The 22,092-nt window shown below is 39.1% G+C and overlaps 1 protein-coding gene across 2 annotated transcripts in view; it reads right to left on the minus strand.

Moving 5' to 3' along the window:
• The window catches only part of LOC136835010 (SIN3-HDAC complex-associated factor), a 148,449-nt gene that overhangs the window by 43,613 nt on the left and 82,744 nt on the right, over positions 1 to 22,092 (minus strand). For both annotated transcript variants that reach the window (XM_067098036.1, XM_067098038.1), the window contains exon 2: positions 19,696 to 19,769. The gene's annotated coding sequence lies outside the window, so the exon portion shown is untranslated. The remainder of the gene's footprint in view (positions 1 to 19,695; positions 19,770 to 22,092) is intronic.

Raw genomic sequence — 22,092 nt, forward strand, 5'->3', positions numbered from 1 at the left:
ATGATGACAGTGACATTAAAGGGTGCCAGTATAGCTCGGTTCAGTTTAAAAAAAAAAAAAAATCCTTAAGAAGTGGAGGAACATCAAATTGTATCATCACAAACTGGATACGCGAGGTGACACGAGTTTACCCGAAAGATCAAATACCAAATCAGAAATCAATAAGTCTAACAGGAAGTGTGAGAGCCTTCACATATGGCTCGACTAAATGTCAAGAACTGTGCAGTCGACTCGTCAAGTTCCTGAGAGGCTACGAGTGTCAAGAGGAGAGAAGGAGGATGAGAGATCGCCTGTCTAAAGGGTTTAGTGGATTTGTAATATGCTGGTGACCCCAGAAAAGGAAGTGAGATTTCAACTGTTATGGACTGGAATTACTGATCTCACCCATCACATCAGCCGTGGAATGGAACAGAATGGAATGGAATACAGAGCCTAAGGCCAGAGGCCAAGTGGAGGGACCTGTGAGGTCACTCAGCGCTGAAAGGAAAATTGAGAGTAAAAAGCTACAAGGGTGTAACAGGAGGAAAACGTCGCAGTTGCACTATAAAACAATTGTCAGGAAAGGGTGGAAAAATGATAATATGAAAGGAGGTAGAGTAAAAGTAATGAAAGGGGTTGCAGCCAGGGGCCGAAGGGACGCTGCAAACAACCTTTAGGAATGCCTACAGTACACCTCGTGAGTTGCACTGACGGCACTACTCCCCTACTGGTTACTGAAGTCGTAAAAAATATAACTGAAAAACACAAAACAAAAGCTTCTTGCCAGCACCTCTTGCCTTCTAATTTCCCCATCATTAATTTAAACGTTTATATTTTTTTTATTATCATTCTCAATATTATTACTGTCATTACCATTATTACAAAAACTGTTTTTTCTACTTCTTCAGCAAGCGTGTGGATATTGCCGATTATTATTTTTTATCAGGTTATTTCATGTACCTAGATTGTGCGTATTGTCTCTACTTTGTATATTCCACTTACATGGCCTTGAGCGGAAATAAAATTTATTATTATTATTATTATTATTCCAACATACTGTCACACCGTGAAGGGATACCGAGGTACAGTTATCATTTCCCAGACGCTAGCAAACCAAAGAGTAGGTGGATTTCTCCGTAAAGCAAAACTGATCCTGTGATACGTTCGTCTTCCATTTCCTTTTGGAAAAACAAGATAGCGCGTCCATGGAATCACTATACTGATAAGACGATGCTGATAAGACAGACTATAGGTTATCTGGCGTCACAAATACCTTTGATATGATAAGAGGGCACCTGACTGGTTGCCAGCAAGATGGCAGGACAGAGGAATATAACCGTCCACAAATGCAAGAAAGACGCAACTGAAGGTGTTCTTTTACACAGCAAAGAAATTCTGCGACATCGAATTGTAAGGAGAGAACGCCAGATTCGTCTGTGTTGTGTTTCAAAAGATTTTGGTTAGAAATAGGATGTGCTAAAGTAAATGGATGCAAGCTGCTATTCGAGAGGAATTTCAAGATAAGTATAAAGGCACAAGAAAAGAAAGTAGATGGACGATCAGCGAGTGCACGCGTATGTGGGAATCATGTGCCTCGAAGGATAACGACGGTGAAAGGCTATACGGAGGTAAAATATAAACAAAAGAGAAAGGGGAACGTATATGGCAAACCGCGTGCGCATTCTCCCTACCAATCTCCCGGACCCCTCCAGAACACCTGACCAGGAGGAAAACGAAATTTCGTTGAAGACCAGCAAACAGTGACAGTGGAATGGATGGTGATAGTGGCACCCACTGGAACCACGCTCGTTGGTCACTGTTGCTGTAACCGAAGACAACCTCGACTCAAAAGGGCAATAAAGGGGAAGTGTTTATAGGGCGCCCCGCAGCAGCCTCTGGACTCGTAATATTCCACGCGACGAGTTCGGCGAAATTTATGCACACAGATCAATAACGCAGGAAGAAAGCGCCGATATTTTATGGAGGGCCGATTGCGAACCCAGTCATCTCTCTATTGCAGGCGATGACGTCTCCCACCAATTATGCAGTGCATGCGAATGACGTAGGGCCAAAAAGGCGGATTGTACCGTCCCACAAATTAAGAACACAAGCACACAACTATGTCAAGGTCCCCCACTCGTGATCTGCAGTTTCTCCGTCACCTGACCAGCTGTGAAGAACACTGCCACTGCCTCTGAGAGAGAGAGAGAGAGAGAGAGAGAGAGAGAGAGAGAGAGAGAGAGAGAGAGAGAGAGAGAGAGAGAGAGAGAGAGAGAGAGAGAGCATAAACAGGACTCGATCATTTGACCTACATACAATAACCGTGAATAAATAGGTAGGACGGACAAAGACGGTCAAGTTCATCATCATCATCTTATCCACGGTCCAAAGGCTCAAGACGACAAGAAAATGAAAGGGATGGAAAAAATTAGGAACTAAAAACAGGCAAAATGATACGCTGCTAAGAATAATGAGACTGCAAAAGAGGAAGGGGGAAAATGAGAAGGCAAACGACTGAGAACGAAGAAAAAAAGAAATTCATGAGGACGAAGGGGACAAGAAAAAGTATCGAGGAAAAGGTAGAGCCTAAATCTGAAGGAGTCGAGAAAGAAGATTGGATGAAAAAGGTAAACATTAGAACATGAGGCATAAGCAATGATATAAAAATGTTTAGCAACAGTGTCCGCCCTATGGCAACTATTCAAAGCAACACAATAACTCCCAAACACTAGAGCGTCATCATAATACAACTGAAAATCAGAATAATGCCAAAAATAGTGAAAGCGCCGAAATCCGTCCTAGGCCCAATTCATGTCCCATGACTCTTGACCGATTCAGACTAGAATGTCTGAAACGAAAGCAGCTATGCGTAATATCTAGAGGGTGGGGCTAAGAAGGAGCTTTTCCCTAAGGTCACAGTAACCTTTAAACTCCCAATACTTGTTCATGGAACCTCTCAGTCCTCCAGAGATCACTCGAAGAGAGAGAGAGAGAGAGAGAGAGAGAGAGAGAGAGAGAGAGAGAGAGAGAGAGAGAGAGAGAGAGAGAGACTCACCCTTTAAAATACGAATTATATATAATACAGAATTAAAAATAATAGAAATATTTTTAGAAATTCTCAGAGTTGAACAGTTTCCTGGGCGTTAAATGTAAGCCTAGAGAAGACTTATTTTTCCTGAGATTTCACGGATAATACTTCACTGTAAGACGACAATCACTACTAAAATACGAAAAGAAATAAACAGATCAGAACGATGTTCACCTCTGCATAGCGATTTCATCTCTCCATCTTAACAGGCTGTTCCTTCAATTCTGGGCTGACCACATCTGTTGCACAACCATTTTACGTGGACCAATCTAATCGATACCGAGGAGGAGGCAGGCTCAGACACCCAATGACATTTGGCCAATGAACACAACAACACCTACAACCAACCCAAACATAAATATCAGCTTTCACATCGTCACCATACTGTTACAGATTTGGTCCGTGCTTCACGGCTGACCTTTAAAAATAATTCCCTTGTAGAAAGTTAACCGCGTCTCGCTTCTGAACACGTACGAGAATCCGTCATGTACAGGTAAATGTAACAGGTAATCGATTGGCAATATTAAATGCAAGGCTGGATGAATATGATCATCATATATTTGCTTACAGTTTTAATCCCTCTGACAACCATTTCGAGAACTGTCGCACGCACCGAAGTGTCTTGAGTTTAGGAGTATTTCAGTGGTCACCATAATGTAAAAGACATATGAGAGAGAGAGAGAGAGAGAGAGAGAGAGAGAGAGAGAGAGAGAGAGAGAGAGAGAGTCTGAGTTTTGGTCTGAGTTTTGGTCACCATAATGAAAAAACAGTATATAAAATATATACCTTTGGTATATAATGAAAAAACATAAGAAATATAAAATATATATACTATACATACACACACACAGAGAGAGACAGAGAGAGAGAGAGACACACACATAATGAAAAAACAGGAAGAAATAAAATATATACACATATATATATATATATATATATATATATATATATATATATATATATACATATATATATATATACAACGAGAGAGAGAGAGAGATGATGATGTACTCCTTTGGTCACCGTCATGAAAAGCATAGATGAAAAATCTGAGAGAGAGAGAGAGAGAGAGAGAGAGAGAGAGAGAGAGAGAGAGAGAGAGCGTGGGGGTGGAAACGGATGCTGGCTCACCTTGACACAAGTTCCTCTTCCTTCAGTTCATGTATTTCTGCCGTCACTTCGTAAGCTTGGGAAACTTTCACTCTTATCATTTGCAGTTCTGCTTCGCAAAACATGAAAAAACAACGGTAACAATTCGAGTTTGACCAATGAGTCATATTTTCTATGGACCCACCAACTCCCCCTCTTACAGAAAATAAAACCAGAAACCTCAATTCTTCCATCACACCACAATCCTACAACCGGTGTCAGGTGACTTCTGCCTAAATCTTAACTCTATCGTGGCGGAGCCGAAATAATAATATTGATCGTGCATTGTCATTTGCTCTCGTGGCCTCTATCCTAAGGTGATGTTACATCTCATCTGTCAAAATTTACCCTTCATACTTCGAAGAATAAATTAGTTTAATTCCTGGAAATCCTTCTAGATGACACTCAACACTGGGCGTTATTCCAACTATATCTGGCACCTTGCGTTCATTTCCAAAGGAGAATCCATCATCACAGTTTTCAACAACTCAAACAATGGAGTGGGACTACTCTACAGGTAAATATTGGCGTTTTTATACACGTACATAAATACATTCATGATAACGTGTATATGTGTACGTGTGCATATATACACAGTAAGTGTGTGTGTGAGTATATGTATGTGTATATGTATATATATATATATATATATATATATATATATATATATATATATATATATATATATATATATATATATATATATATACACACACATATATATATATACACATACATAAACACACACACAGCAAGAGGTGGGGAACTCATAAGAAATGTGGCTACCTGTTAATCGGTTAATATTGTTCCTAATAATGCCTTTACACACAAGACAAAAAGAATGCGTGTAAACGTTCATGAAAGAATTCGTCATAAAAAGGAAAATCTATCGTTACCCGATGCTCTATTTATAGTTTTTTTTGTTTCGATGTTTTTAATGGTAATTCAACGAAAACATGCCACAGCAGTTAGCAGCCTCTGGCTTAATTTCAGTAGTGTGTGCATTCTACAAAACAACAAGAACAACAGCAACACGTAAATAACAACAATAATAATAACGCTTGTTTTTTAAATTCTATGTTTGAGCGGATGGGGCTATGACGCATCGAAGATAACTTGTCATTTTGGCGTTCGTTGCACGGCATTCCTCAGGATACAAGCAAGGTCTCTCTCGGTTACCAAAGCATCATAAAAAAACAAACGGCGACACGACGTTACTTCAGAAGAAAGCACAAAAATTGGTAAATTATAACAGGATAAAAAAGATCAGCAACTAAAAACTCTCGTTCCAAGCTGCGGTCTCCGCTTGACCGAGGATGACGTCGAATCCCAACTCCTCCTCGACCTTGGAATCCCAAGGGTAGAGAAGTAAGGCGTCACACACACTCACATGGGTGGATACGAAGGAGCCAATGACGTTCGTCGTCATTTGCATGACCTAAAAGGTCAAGCTAATGCAACGTATGCCCTCTATACACGACGGATAACATCATCTACATTGTCTAGACGTCCAGGAGGAAGCTGGTAGAGAAGCCTACACAAGAAAGGACTCAAAACAATGTTTCATGAAAAGAAGAGAAGCCACAGTGAAATACAAGAGGCGACACCAAGTCAGACCGCGTGGATGACTACGGGCTAATCTCGACGGTCGCTTGTGTTACGGTGCACTTTGATATGTACCAAGAGATCTTTTCGACTAAATTCCTTGATATGAAGTCGACGGAACGGGCAATCAAATGCTCTGATTGACCTTCAAAACCTGTACGAATCACTCATAAATGGCGGAATAAACAAGTATTTAGTGTGCTATGAGGCCAGAAAAGGAAGTAACTTGGACACATTAAATATTCATATACAGTACTGCTGTAATTATGCATGCCACGAACATTTTTTTTCATTCAGAACCGATTTCAGCAAAATAAACTTCATGATAAAATCTAAAAAAAAATTCTTACTTATACCACAAGGAAAAACGGCACGAAGCAAAGCAAATATTCTGAGAACGACAGCTACGCACTTCCGAGAAATCTGATAAGGAAGGCAGCGAAAAATCCCCACAATAAAAAATGGTTTTATCATTACACTGTACACAGGCAAGCCATGACGACTCATCAGCTACCACACAGAAAACCTGATAAATGTGTAATCTAGTTTCATGAAGTGTACACTGAATAAAACTACTGAATTACGAACCAAAGAACTAAATGCGATTTCACGGACTCGATAAATACATTCATATCCTCTCTGGAGATACACTGTCAATAATGATCCATATCTTACGCTTTCCACGTGGAAAACTAAATATTGTGGCAATTGCGCTTCAAATGAAAATCCAGCGAGTAGCGAGTCCCTAACTAGTAATTTATCCTCCGAGACTATCTTCTTCCTCTTACGTAACTGGACGGGTCATTTTACCTGGTCGAAACGAAGTAACGTAACTGCGCACGCTGCCTAAGGTGAGGATGCTAATTGTGTGATTGCTTCAACAGACAACTTTATGTTTAGCATCGGATTTTAAAATTATGTACTGTTTGAGAATAACCGCTTGCGACAATACTTCTCATGCATCTTTGAGTATCAGGAAAATTTTTGCACGGATGGATGACGAGATCAGGATATGCATGAACTTCATTACTGAGAAAGTTTTCACACCACACACACACACACACACATACACATATATATATATATATATATATATATATATATATATAGAGAGAGAGAGAGAGAGAGAGAGAGAGAGAGAGAGAGAGAGAGAGAGAGAGAGAGAGCTGGTTTCTAAGACACAAAACACAGAGGTCACTGTCCCATTCATACCTAAACTACTGAATCATGGATGAACCTTCTGCGCAGTAAAACTTCCGCAACAATAGATGCTTCACGCGTATAAGACTCCCATTAGCTCCCCCCAACCCCCGCCAAACCCGACACACTTTTTGTATATTAAGGTCCTTCCTTTTCGATATCTTTTTCACGTTTTTTACGTTTTCGTCTTCTCTCTAACACTTTTCAGTAATAAAATTTTCACCAACATACCGCCGTGCATTCTTTCCACATGACCGAACCACCATTAAAACGTCTTATTCCTCCTTTCATCTCAGCTAACCTTTTTATCACTTCTACAAATCTCTCCATTTTTCACTATTAGAATTTCTTTCATTCGTTGCCAACATCCACACCTAACTCCCAAATTGTATGTGTGCGTGTGTCTCTGTCACTTACATAAAAAGCACCTTATATTGAAAACGTACAAGGGCCCGCCAGAGAGGGAATTATCCCTGTGGAGGGCTGTGCATAAAACCATACAAAGTGAAGTAATTGTAGATCTAAACTGCCATAACAAGTGTGAATCCCCTGATCCGAAAACCTGAACTATTCCCGTCGCTTCAAATCACGCATAAAAGGTTCATCAGCATTGCACTGACCTCCTGAATCACACACTACGCCACTCACCCCTGTCTTGCAAATGCTCTTATTTCCGAGATATTAATCATTATGTCTTTTGACTCGGGTTTTGTGTTTTTATTATTAGTAAATGTTCCATGGTTCCATTTTACGAAACAAGAAAGCTGTTCATTATCATTTCTATTTGGAGGGATAACACTGTCTTTACGACTGTGTGTGTGTGTGTGTTACAGAGAGAGAGAGAGAGAGAGAGAGAGAGAGAGAGAGAGAGAGAGAGAGAGAGAGAGAGAGAGAGAGAGGGTGCACCGTACGTGTCAGTACCATAAGTCGATTAATCTGCTCCCAAGGTCAATCTACAGAACTACCCCATATAGCACACTATATTTCACCTTTTTTATTTTTATTTTTTTTTTAAAGGAGAACGTAATTCTAGGATTTATCACCCGTGAGCACCGCAATTCCACAACTTCCAGAACTTCTGGGTGCGCCATTCTATCTATGAAAAAATAAATAAATATATGATATGAAGGTAAAGTTGTTCTGCCCGCACACTGTCCAGGGTGGTAGAGGGGCACCCAAGGGCAATCGATCAACAGTGTCCGAGAATGATATAACCTCAGCAAACGGAATATCTAGCAACGGCACCAGCGTAATACGATAACGAATATAACTGTCTGAACTGAATACATGGCTGAAACAAGAATTCTTGCCCTTCGTCTCATCAGCTGAAGCGGACTTGAATTAAATCAACTGTTTCAAGTCTCTATGAAAAAATGTTAGAGGTGAGAGATGATACGTTTATCTAAATAATAATAATAATAATAATAATAATAATAATAATAATAATAATAATAATAATAATAATATAAAACCCAGTGGCTGCTATTAAAAGGGACGCTTGACAAAGTGGGCAAAAATAAAATATAGAAAAGTTTGCGAGAAAGAGGAATGTAAGAAGGTTTTAGAATGGTTTAGACTTCGGACCAGTTTAAAAAATGTTAAAGTTCAGAGATGATTTTAGGTGCTTAATAAAATAATAATGCTAATAATAATAAAATAATAATATAAAAACCCAGTGGGAGATGAAAAGACTGGAAAAAAAGGAAAACTAAAATATAGAAAAGTTTGCGAAAGAAAAATTAAGAAGGTTTTAGAACAATCATACCAGTTTAAACATGTTCAGAGATTTCTATATATATATAAATATGTATGTATGTAATGTATCAAAGTTTTGTAGATAAAAGACTGGAAAAAAGGAATGTATGTAAGAGGAACAATCATATATGTATGTATGTATGTTTTTATATATATATATATATATATATATATATATATATATATATATATATATATATATATATATATATATATCAGTACTGTCTCTGTAGCATAAATATTTGCGACTTCTAATACTATGTATCAGTCCTTCGCCAATGGCTTGGAAATAAAGTCGAAACCGGTCAGGACCTACTGTACAACCCGTCTCTTATTTTTCACCTGTGGTAATGTGTGATAAATGAATCACATGCTAAAGTGATTGTAATCATACATACAGTATATATTACAAACAATCGACACACAATCGCGTGTGGAACAGAAATAAATTTCTGACTCACATTAGGATCGAACTCAGGTCTTTATTTGAATGACCTGGGTTCGATCGTGATGTGAGCGAGAAATAATTCATATATATATATATATATAATTTATATATATATATATATATATATGATAATTTGCTTGGAGGCTTAATCGCTGAGTCACCACCGAATAAATAGAATATTGACTCCCCCTGACATTGCCATAGCCTACAGAAAAATAAAAAACCTTTCAACAGGTTCCAACGCTTTGAAAGAGGAAGACAAAAGCACCAAGCAAAGTGAATCTATAAGCCAAGCGCCTGTCTGTCACGTATGAATCACATACCATGTCACGTGTGATGGCAATTCCCGACTGCTCATGAGAGAGAGAGAGAGAGAGAGAGAGAGAGAGAGAGAGAGAGAGAGAGAGAGAGAGATGCCTCGTTTCAATGTATGACTCACTCAGGGAACACTTCTCATGCCCCAAGTAGTAGTCAGTCGGCTCTCCTCCTCACTTGTCTCTTATCTGGTGGCGGACAAATACTTGCCTGAACAGTGTCCAATCCACTTCCTAGAACATGACCGCCCACGCGTAGAAATGTCATGGGCTAATATATATATATAGACATAGATATATATCTATGTATTATATATAGAATCTCCGGGTCACATTTTACCAGACAAGTATGTAGTGTCTATCAGCCACAAAAGTTAAGAGGGCACAGTGGCTAATACTACTACAAAATATATATATATATATACATATATATATGTGTGTATATACATATACATACATATAAACTTTTATATACAGTATGTGTGTGTATGTTTGTACTTTTAAACTTTTATATATTAAAAAAAAAATAATACGCCACAAACTTCGTTTAACATCCAATTCACTTGTCAGTGGGGTTTGAACTGCTGCCTATGACCACTGAGCCATCAAGATATATATATATATATATATATATATATATATATATATATATATATATATATATATATATATATATATATATATATATATATATATATAATAATGTGTTAGTGTGTGTTAGTGTGTGTACATTTTCTCTTATCCTTGAAGAGGACAGCTCAAGGCTGTTGACCTTCCTGTTCCGTGCCAGTACTTTGGGAAGAAAAAATTAGTCCCATGATCATCTTCAATCTGCCCCTACCCACCAGTAGAATAACTAGCAGAAACCGCTCAATGCTCAGCTTGACGTAAGGAGATAATCATAATTACTCACTGACGTGATTTTTCGATGTCTTAAACAGACATTCTATTTCAATGGAATTAAATATATCAAATTTGTTTTAATATAACAGAATATCGCAAACTAATACACAACAAAATTATAATTCACTTCTCAAAGGAAATGATTCATTACCCCATTTATTGAAGCTGCAATTGAATTGGTCAGTTCTTCACAACTATATCTGAGGACTTTGACAAAATCTCATTTTTCTTGACGGTGTAAAACTTGTTTCAGAATAAGACTCAGTAGGAACCTCTATATTACTCAAAAAGTCCGCCGGCGACGCATATTAAACGCTAAATAACGCCTATCAGGATTTATTACTTAGGACTCAACAACCAAGGACACTTGTCGTAACCAAAGATGCTAACCACAAGAATTCCGACGTTCAAATGTGGCTTCTTGAATAATCACTGTCCATGACACAACCATACTTTGAAAGCTTTGTACCTGTAAATAAGAGTCATGTACACATACACACACACATACATACATACATACATAAATACATTCACACACACACAAGCAAAAAAATGACAAAGGTTTATTTATCTTCCTCTATTTCCCATAAACCCGGAATTCCTGGAGATTCGACAAAAAAAAAAAATAAATAAATAAAAATAAAAAAAAATAAAATAAAAAAAAACTGTATACCTGACCCGGTAATGCAATAATCTAAAAATTGTCTCGGCTGTTAAGCATCTCAGCAATTCCCGAGCGATTTTCAAGAATTTAAGTTTTACTGGAACTTTCAGTTTGATTCTCTTTGCCGAAAGTCTACAACTGATTAGTTTAACTAGTCGTAACTTTCATTATTTACTCAAAAGGATGTAATTACAGTTTATATACAGTACTAAAGTGTGTGTGACAGAGAGAGAGAGAGAGAGAGAGAGAGAGAGAGAGAGATAATACGTTTCCACTCAGCATATAATAAACTGCAGATAAAACCCTATAATTAATTAAAACCACTCTATTATACACAAACGCAATTAAATAGTGCAGCACTCGGCTCCAGTTTGGAATGCTCTCAGCCTACCGCCCATCCAAACGTAAAATGGGTACTTGGGTACCAGCATGTACAGAAATCAAGAAAATGCGGCGTGAGTCTAGCAACTTCATCCCTAGCGAATTGCTGGGAAAAAAGAATGCTTTACCCTACTGGCGCCAATCGCCCAACCCCCCCAAAACAAAGTGAGAAAAGACGAATAACGATAAATAATTTTAAGCAAGTGATTATAACTTCATTTGTCCATCTTTCCATGCACATATTTATATTAAAATAAAACTGGATAAACTTAATCTATTATACGATCATTTTATTTATGCGAGTAATTATAACTTCATTTCTTAATCTTTCTATGTTTACATTCACATTAAAACTGGATAAACTCACTCTACAATATGATCATTTACGTGTCTACAACCTCCCATTTCTCCAAAGAAACAAAACTCTAAACGAAATAAATGCGGGACTTTACCTCAAGGTCTGGCCTACTGCGCAAAAACCAAAACCTTGCCATTAACAAGCCTAACGTCAAGGTAAAAGCCAGAAATAAAGCCAAAGTCTCAAGAAATATGTCGCAGCCATCGTGAATCTTATCATCACTCTCTGTACAAGGTATACAGTATGAGGCTGATTCAATTATTATGGTTAGGCCTGGCGACGTTTGACTGCCATTCTTAGAAGATCAGGCTGTTGACAGGCTGGTGGGGAATATGTTTCGAGAGAGAGAGAGAGAGAGAGAGAGAGAGAGAGAGAGAGAGAGAATGTGTTTTTCGAAGTTATGCGTTGTTCATCTGAACACAACGAAAGATAATACAACGAGAGAGAGAGAGAGAGAGAGAGAGATCTGAACACAACGAAAGAGAGAGAGAGAGAGAGAGAGAGAGAGAGAGAGAGAGAGAGAGAGAGATGAAAAGTTTTTCGAAGTTTTGCGTTGTTCATCTAACACAACGAAAGATACAACGTATAAGAGAGAGAGAGAGAGAGAGAGAGAGAGAGAGAGAGAGAGAGAGAGAGAGAAATGTGTTTTTCGAAGTTTTGCGTTGTTCATCTAACACATGATGGTATAACGAGAGAGAGAGAGAGAGAGAGAGAGAGAGAGAGAGAGAGAGAGAGAGAGAGAGAGAGAAAATGTGTTTTTCCAAGTTTTGCGTTGTTCATCTCGACACATGATGGTGTAACACGAGAGAGAGAGAGAGAGAGAGAGAGAGAGAGAGAGAGAGAGAGAGAGAGAGAGAGAAAATGTGTTTTCGAAGTTTTGCGTTGTTTGCCTCACAACAACAAAAGATAGTTGTCACAGTAACCGGGATTCTCTCAGCCCGTCAGGATATGACGCAAAACCTCATCACCACACCGCCAACAACCTGTACCTGTACCTGTACCTCTCTCTCTCTCTCTCTCTCTCTCTAGGCTTGTCCCCCATCGGTCCAATATATTAAACATTAATAATATACTTCTCAACGATCAGCATAAGACCCTGTAGAACACTTTTGATAAGAAGCCACCAGATGTCAGCCTAATCTTTATACCCTCCCCCAAAAATTGCCCGTTTTGCAAAGTCCTTCACTGCCATGTCAGTTTGGTTATGCCCTCGAAAAATACCCATTCGCCCATTTCCCACATACAACGCCGAAATGTCCGATTTGCCATGTCCTTCACCGAAACATGGTTTGGTATGTCCGACATAGATACGTCTGCTTAGGCCTATCCTTCACCAAAACGATCTAATTGGTCATCTTCATAAACGGCCCTTCACTCATGCATAACAAATAAATACTAATTAAGTACCAATCTGAAATGTTTGGTCGGGGTCCTCCTTTCAAATGTCCAGAGGTTATGGCCCTGAATGAAATGTCTGCTCAGTCACGTCCTTCACTGATCAAGGGCATGGTCCTTCACTGAAATGTTCGAGTGGTTCTTCAATGAAATGTTCGTGTAGTTCTTCACAGAGATGTTCGTGTGGTTCTTCACTGAAATGTTCGAGTAATTCTTCATTGATTTGTTTAGTTCTTCACTGAAATGTTCGTGTGGTCCTTCACTGAAATGTTCGTGTGGTTCTTCACTGAAATGTTCGTGTAGTTCTTCCCAGTAGTTCTTCACTGAAATGTTCGAGCAGTTCTTCACTAAAACATTCGTGCAGTTCTTCACTGAAACATTCGTGCAGTTCTTCACTGAAATGTTCGAGTGGTTCTTCACTGAAAGGTTCGAGTAGTTCTTCACTGGAAAGTCAATCCACATGGTCTTTCGTTGACACGTCAGTCCACTAACTCCTTCACTGAAAAGACCGTTCTGACTGGCCCTTCGCTGAAATGTCCTTCACTGAAACATTCGATTGCCGAGGCCTTCATTGGTGATATTCGTGCACTAGGTCGGCCGAGATGCACACCTGCGTGAGGCGGAACGCCCACACGCCGCCCCTGTATGACTTCATAGCTCGGGGTGTCTAAATATGAACATGAAAATAAGACCGCTGTTAACATGAATGTCCTTCAAACTGGTCCGACTTTCCTATCTGCATTCGACCGAGTCATTTAGTCAGGAACCACTTGATTAAAAAGGAGAGAGAGAGAGAGAGAGAGAGAGAGAGAGAGAGAGAGAGAGAGAGAGAGAGAGAGAGAGAGACTGGGTACATCCGAAAGCAATTTTGTAAAACTGGTGTCAACACAGTTTTTTCGCCTTAATAAAAAAAAAAAATGCCAAAGGCACGCACACGCACAAACATACTCCACAGCATCCCTTTTAGATAAAGATGCCCCATGAGGAAGGTGGGACAGAAACACTTTAAGGGGTTAAGGAATGAAAAGTGGGAGAGGGAGGCGCATCTGCAGACCCATGGAAGGGAAAAGACCTTTCTTCGAGGTGATGCCGAGGAGATTTTTTTCTATACTATTAGTCTCGACAAATCAGCTAACCAGAGAGAGAGAGAGAGAGAGAGAGAGAGAGAGAGAGAGAGAGAGAGAGAGAGAGAGAGAGAGAGAGAGAGAAGATTAAAATGGTGACCAAACTACTTTAATATTTTTATATTTCGTAAGCTCTTTTACAGGATGTTACCTCTCATATATAAAATACGCTGGAATATAAGTTGCCAACTTCAAAATCCAAGCAATACCACAGTAATAAATGTAAACAAGTAAACAAATGATGACCCACTGAGACATAACTGGGCAACTTCACTAAGCAATATCAACGCAAAAAATAAATAAATATTTGGTCAATATCACTTCGCAATATCAAAGAAAAAAAAAATTACATATATAAATATGGGCCAACGTGTAGCTACCCAACTGCAAACCTCAACAAATTCAACCTACAGGTCGCTACGCTATTCCCACTGGCGTGGGTGGTCAGTTGGGCCTCATCCGAAGACGGCTCCTGCCCCGGAAATACCACCGATTCCATATTCCTAGCTATTTCCTCCGCCGGTTTTTATAAGGCAGAGGACAGAGGTACAAGCAAAGCAAGCCCCTTGTTTTCCCGCGGGCTCTGACAGCACTGCTTCGCAACCACTCTTCACGACGAATTAGACCTTCATCGATGCGTAGTGAAAGAATCGTTATTTTAAAGAGCCTTCGGATATTTCCATGACCTCGTTACGTTCTGGTGAGCGCTGTGCTCCGTCGTCAGAAATGAGACTAAGAATCAAGCAACCATTTCAGTTTATAAAAGCAAGCAAGAAAAAACAGTAATGCAAGATAGGGCCAACTGTCTGGCTTTTGTTATTAAAACTAAACAATCAGTCTATATGACACACAACTAAGCAGTCACCCTTCACCTCACAAAACTAAGCAGTCATCCTTTCTTAAACAAAATTAAGCAGTGATTCTTTATTACTCAAAATTAAGCAGTCATCCTTTATGACACAAAACTAATCAGTCATCCTTCATTACACAAAACTAAGCAGTCATCCATTATGGCATAAAACTAAGCAGTTCGCCTTCACGAAAATAACTAAGCAGGCGGCCTTTATTACACAAAACAAAGCAATCTGCTTTCAACGAAAATACCTAAGCGGCCGGTTGACATTATTAATCATAAAAGTCATCATTCAACATGAGTCATGACTACAGCGCAGGGTTTAATGAACCTTTAAGATAAAGCAATTAAGCAGGCGGACTTTGGTCATTCAATACTAACAAAGTAGCCTTTATCATAAGAGCCGAAGTTTCTTCATCGCAATCGAGTTTTCTGTACAGCGTATAATTAAAGCCAACTAAAACAGATCTATCTTTCGGTGGTCTCGGTATAATGCTGTATGACCAGCGGCCCATGAAACTTTAACCACGGCCTGGTGGTGGCCTGTCCTATATCGTTGCCGTATGCACGATTATGGCTAACATTAAACCTAAATAAAATAAAAACTACTGAGACTAGAGGGGTGCTGCAATTTGGTATGTTTGGTGACTGGAGGATGGATGACCAACATACCCATTTGCAGCCCTCTAGCCTCAGTGGTTTTTAATATCTAAGGGTGGGCAGAAAAAAGTGCGGACGGACAGACAAAGCTGCCACAATAATTTACTTTTAAAGAAAACTAAAAACCCTTCTAATGGGCCTTTGATAAGCTTTCGGAGAAATGATCAAAGGTTAAATTAGGGACAGTTTATAAAAAAAAAAAAACACATTTCTGCAAGAGCAACCTCCTGCACTCATATAAGCCGAACATGAGAAGAGGCAGTGTGGATAACCACACGTTAACGAGAGAGAACCGGAAAAATGAGGAAACCGGCCGTGAATTCCGAGGATCAATGGCCATACCCCCAAGGCCTCCAAAAAAACCTTCTCTCATCGTAAGTCTTTTAAAATACGTCATGTTTTCAAGAGTGGTTCAAACAGTGAGGACACCTTTTATCAATATTTAAAGAATGCAACTAATTAGTGAATCCGGAATACTGACAGCCTCCACTTTCAATGATATTTTGATAATTATATTTAAATACAGTATATGGAAAACAGGTCATCTATGTTCGATGAAGAGGCTACATGAAACTGCGCTCCGTCAAAATTAAAAAAAAAAAGCCCATATTATTATTATTATTATTATTATTATTCCACGTAAAATACGTCTAATCCTTCGGGCCAGCCCTAGGAGAGCTGTTAACCAGATCAGTGGTCTGGTAAAACTAAGGTATACGTAACGTATTATTATTATTATTATATACACATATGTTGCAGACATCCTTATGGAATATACTTACAGACAACTAACTTCACTATAAAGCATCCTCGCAATGAAGGAGCATCTGTGAAGAGAGAGCGCTCACGAAGGACTGCAGTTAATTCTTAAGGAAGTGCTGTTGGCCCAGCGTTCGACTCTCCGACTGGCCAATGAAGAACTAGAGGAATTTATTTCTGGTGATAGAACTTCATTTCTCGTCATAATGTGGTTCGGATTCCACAATAAGCTATAGGTCCCGTTGCTAGGTAACCAGTTGGTTCTTAGCCACATAAAATAAATCTAATCCTTCGGGCCAGCCCTAGGAGAGCTGTTAATCAGCTCAGTGGTCTGGTTAAACTAAGATATACTTAACTTTTTTTTTCTTAAGTAAGTCTTGAGGCATAACAGCCACAAATGCTAAATGGCGAGACCCATTCACTCCAGGCTCATTAAAAACAATACTGGCTAACTTCAGGGAGCCAGACATGGCTAAAACGACACGTGGGCGTTCAGGCACCGTCCTCACAAAATTAATAAGCGAATCATAAAAGTGAGGGCGGCCACAAAGGCTGTAAAGAACGCAACGCCAAAACAAGGCATTCTTTCACCTACGTGTACAAAGCGCCGGTTCTATTAACAACCAATGCTTTGACCGGAACATTTTACGGTCCTACTTGTGATCTTCAAAGGGATGGAGGAGGGGGAGGAGGAGGGGAGGGAGATCGAAGGGGAGGGGAGGGGGGGGAGGATTAATGACTAGAACGAGTTACCCAATCCCAACGATGATGCTCTTATCAATTCTGCTTCCACTCACGTCCGGTTCTGATGAGAATAACTGTCCTTACTGGTACTGGCTGGGTACCGGTTTTAAAGAGAAGGATGCCCTTCCTCGTTCCTGTAGGGAACGTGCTCCACCGGTTTCCTCACTGGGCCGATTTATTCTACTATTTTTTTTTTTAGGTCATTGAAGGACATGATTGATAATATTATGGTTCGTATGTGTATGAACAATGAATAATGGAAACAATAAAAGATACACTATGAAAAGAGAAATTCTTACTTATTCATGCACACACCTAAATATTTTATGTACCTCATAAATACACTTTATATATATATATATTATATATATATATATATATATATATATATATATATATATATATATATATATATATATATATATATATATAATGTATTATATTAAAATTATATACATACACTTGGGCTGTTTAACCTGAACCTTGTGATATCAAAATAGATCCTTCTTCGTTCTAATTACCGTCTCAAAAGGCAGGTCAGAGATAAAACACGTGAAAAAAATCTTCAAAACCTGACGATAGCTCATTAAGGCCATAAAGTGAGGACCAGCAATATTTATCCTCTTTCGTAATCTTTACAACAAAGCTCTCAGATATTTATTTGTGATAAACCCCTTTTACCTATCTCCTCTATTTTCTCTTCCTGAGCAAACCGTTTCACAACCAAACTTCACTAGGTTCTTTACAAATGACTGAACAACCTTTCAATAACTTTAATAATTTTGCAATGCTCCAGCCATCTTCCATGTCTCACCTATTGTAACGTTGTTGTATGAACACTGATAGCATCCTTGGAAGCACACTGGATCTCTTCTTCCATCAGCTACACTCAAATTCTCCTTCCACCTTCCTCTTTCGTAACTTGCTCCTGACGTGCATGGCGTGTGCACCTTCTCCATGAGGAACTGAAGTACTTGTACACTTTCCTAGCCACCACAAAGCATATAATATAAATGGGTGTTATTACTTAGTTTATTGGGCATATCCTAAATTACACCTGTACTGTCTTTTTTTATGAGTTCCTTCAACAACCTGTCTTCCATCACTTTCACGGCCATAAAGGCATCAGCAGCTAACCGAAGCAAATGTCCAACACTGGAGGTTTAACACGTACAGAGCCTTTCAGATGCAAAACATGGAAGGAGGGAGGGAAGGAGGGAGGGAAGGAGGAAGGGGGAGGGGGGAGAGGGAGAGGGAGAGAGAGACTTATAGAGGCTGCGTGTAAAATTGAAAGAAAAATCTAAATTAAGAACATAACGACGCAGTGATTAATTCACTAGATCTCTCAATGTTCTTGCCTATGCAATGATTCCCAATTTTTTCTTCTTAAAATTGAATGCAACTTGCAAAACATAGAGGGGTTCCCATAACTTCTACTTCAGCTATTTTAACAAATCCGAACTCTGTCCTTTTTCTTGTTATTTCCCAGCAAATGAGCTGTCATCACTGTGACAAATGAATTTCAAATGGGATCACAAAGAAATAAGCATTTTCGACTGAGTCTACTAATAAGTAAATGCTTTTCGACTGAGTCTACTAATAAGTAAAAGTCTTGATTGACATACTGCAGCATATCCCCAACATGCTTTTTCCCACGATAACATTATCGCTTACAAAATAAGAACACAACGTTGTATCTAATAATAAATCTCCCACCATTTTTTCTTTTGCACTAAAGACAGCACGCAACCTGAAATGAATTTCTTTGTTTACATTCTACTAGATGCGACAAAACACGCTTTCCCCTCCGCCAAGTTATTGAATTTGGCGTACTCTCAAGTTTACTGAGGAAGAGTACACTGCATTTCACCCGTCGCTCACTTAGCCCTCTGAATAAGTCACAAACCAAGGAACACCTAGACCTCATTCAATCAGCGTACACTTGAAAGTTCATGGCCACACACACACACTCTCTCTCTCTCTCTCCAACTTGATACAGACACTCATTCAACGAAAACACGTCCTCAGCTCCGCCTCGAAGTTAACCAGACACAGAAGCTCATTCACTGCAATCAATTCTGCCTGAAACTTTGTATTTCCTCGAACGTTCCCCGTATACGAACACGACAGCAACACTACAACTTTACATTTAAAATGTACTCAATCGAAAACATAACCAAACGACTGTACAGTCAACCAGAGATACAGCCCGCAAGCCAAAACAAACGATGTTCACATAAAAGGATGATTAAACAGACAACCTCTTGTACTATCAATATTAACGATAGATAAGAATAACGATGATAATTTAGTTACCTTGTACTGGAAGCCTCAACGAATAACTCTTCCCGCACTCAACTGAGCACTACAAACACCGACAAGCGTCCGTCCTGAAAAGACAAAACGAGGAAGAACTATTAGTTTCTTCTGCAAGTAAGTAAATAAAATAAAATAAATAAAAATAAAAAGTATCACCGAAAAAAACCGTCTTCAGCCAATAAAATTATTAAACATAACCACAAATTTTTACACTGAAAAACATCCCATTTAAAGAAAATTACATCAGGGAGTATAAAGAATAAAAAAAAAAGTTAATAAAGGCTAATTACTCCAAGGCACCTTCTAAACGGAAGACTATCCCACCACACCTTCAGAGTATAAGACGAGGACCTTCTATTCTTATCAAGGGATGTCAGTCAGTCAGTCAGTCAGTCAACCCACACCACCACCAACACCTTCACAGCTTCCCCGGGCACCTGAGACCAATGCCAACACGCGACTGATCTGAGTATAGTCCGTGGCACACACACGCACGATCCTGGAACGCCCCAACTCGTTCCTGGATTGGGTCCTTTGGGTACCTCATCCCTTTGACCTACTTTAGCCTCGAAATCCATGACGAGACGAAAAACAGCCGGCCCCCTCCCAGACGAAAAATCTCCCCGGAATGAATGGGGAGAGAGAGAGAGAGAGAGAGAGAGGATAACTTGTAACTCTCTTATAATCTTAGGAGAAATAACGTAAATACAGAAGATATGCTCAAGTGAGTTAAGCAAGTTTACTGCTTCAAATGCAGTAAAGATCACCGTCACAATATAATAATAAAATAAGTGAAGAGAGGCGCGTTTGTACCCCTCTGGGTACGAACAGCCAACGAGGGGACAGGAAGTTCGGCAAGGGGTTCGAAGACTTGAGTTCGTAGAGAGGAGTACCGGCACACGAGCATCACTGAGGGGAAACAGTGGAGAGCAAGAGTGTGTCCGGGATTTGGGACGCTGCTGCCGCTGCCCTGGCACCTGCATCTTATGCAGGAATTCAATGGGCGATTCACAGACGAATATCTTATTTTGTGTGTCTGTGGTTAGTGAGAGAGAGAGAGAGAGAGAGAGAGAGAGAGAGAGAGAGAGAGAGAGAGAGAGAGAGAGAGAGAGAGAGATTTTGTGTATCTGTGGATAGTGAAGCACAAAGAGAAAAAAAAGAGCGCAAATTTCTTTTCTCACAGACCCAATAAGTAATGTCAGTGGCTAAAGGAAAAACGAGAGCGCTCTTTCTCTCTCTCTCTGTGAGAGAAAGAGAGAAGGTACCTTCCTTTTCTCCCCACCCCCTAATATCACCCTCTTGCAATAATGACATTCACTTTCCCTCTCAACATGGCCATTTATAGGAACCTGTAACTAAAAATAGCTCGCGCCTTAAAACATACTTTTCGAAGTCGACGTAAATTACCAGAAAAATGCGGGGCAGTACACTTTCCTTTACAAACAGTAAATAACAGCAATATTCTTACTGTTTCCATTGAAATTCTATTCGAGACCTGGTTAACCTAACATTATGCCACAAATTTCCTAGTTTCAGTATCTATTGATTTTTTTTTTTTTTGGGGGGGAGGAAGTATCTTAACGTCAGTACTTAGTAGATAATATTCCAGGACATTTTATTGGGCATAAATGCATAAGTAAATACCTTACTTAAAGATTTACTTACCGGACGTCTACAGACACCGTTTCTATAAATAAAAAAATAAAAACACTCTAATGGATATCGGGTAAATTTCCATAAATAAAGAACAAAAACACACTCATACATGTCAGGTAAATCTCAATGCTGATATATTTTTGCAGTTCGTACACAGCCTTAAACAACGTTACTAACAAAAAAAAAAAATTACAATTACCATAATTAATATTCGTCTACTTGAAGAACAGAGCACGAGGCAGTTCGGTACTTCAACAGCATGCGAGAACTAGCTTATTCTGTGTTTCAAGGTACTCAATGAAGCATGTTCAAAATGGACACGATAGGCTTTTGAAGTTTCCAGTCCGATATGGAATATGAGGCTTAGGAAAAGGCCAAGCACTGGCACCAATGAGGTCATTCAACGCTGCGATGAATAAACATGATTTTAAAGCAAATAAAAAATATATAAACACTTATACTGGAACATACACACACACACACATTAAATACATTTACGCAGGGTTCACATGTACTGTACAATGAAAAAAATATAATATATAGGCCTATATATATTGTATATATAAAACTGAAAACCTTATATAAAACTTCATAAATTTGTATCTTTTGAAAACTTCATAAATAATAATTATATAATTATAATAAAATCCGAGAGGATTTGATCTTGTTCGCCTTCCCCAAGGTGACAGTAGGGGAGACATGACACAGCCACCCACCCCCAGCAAACCGGTTTGTCCG

This window comes from Macrobrachium rosenbergii, chromosome 54 (genome assembly GCF_040412425.1).
Source record: "Macrobrachium rosenbergii isolate ZJJX-2024 chromosome 54, ASM4041242v1, whole genome shotgun sequence".
NCBI classification, from domain to species: domain Eukaryota; kingdom Metazoa; phylum Arthropoda; class Malacostraca; order Decapoda; family Palaemonidae; genus Macrobrachium; species Macrobrachium rosenbergii.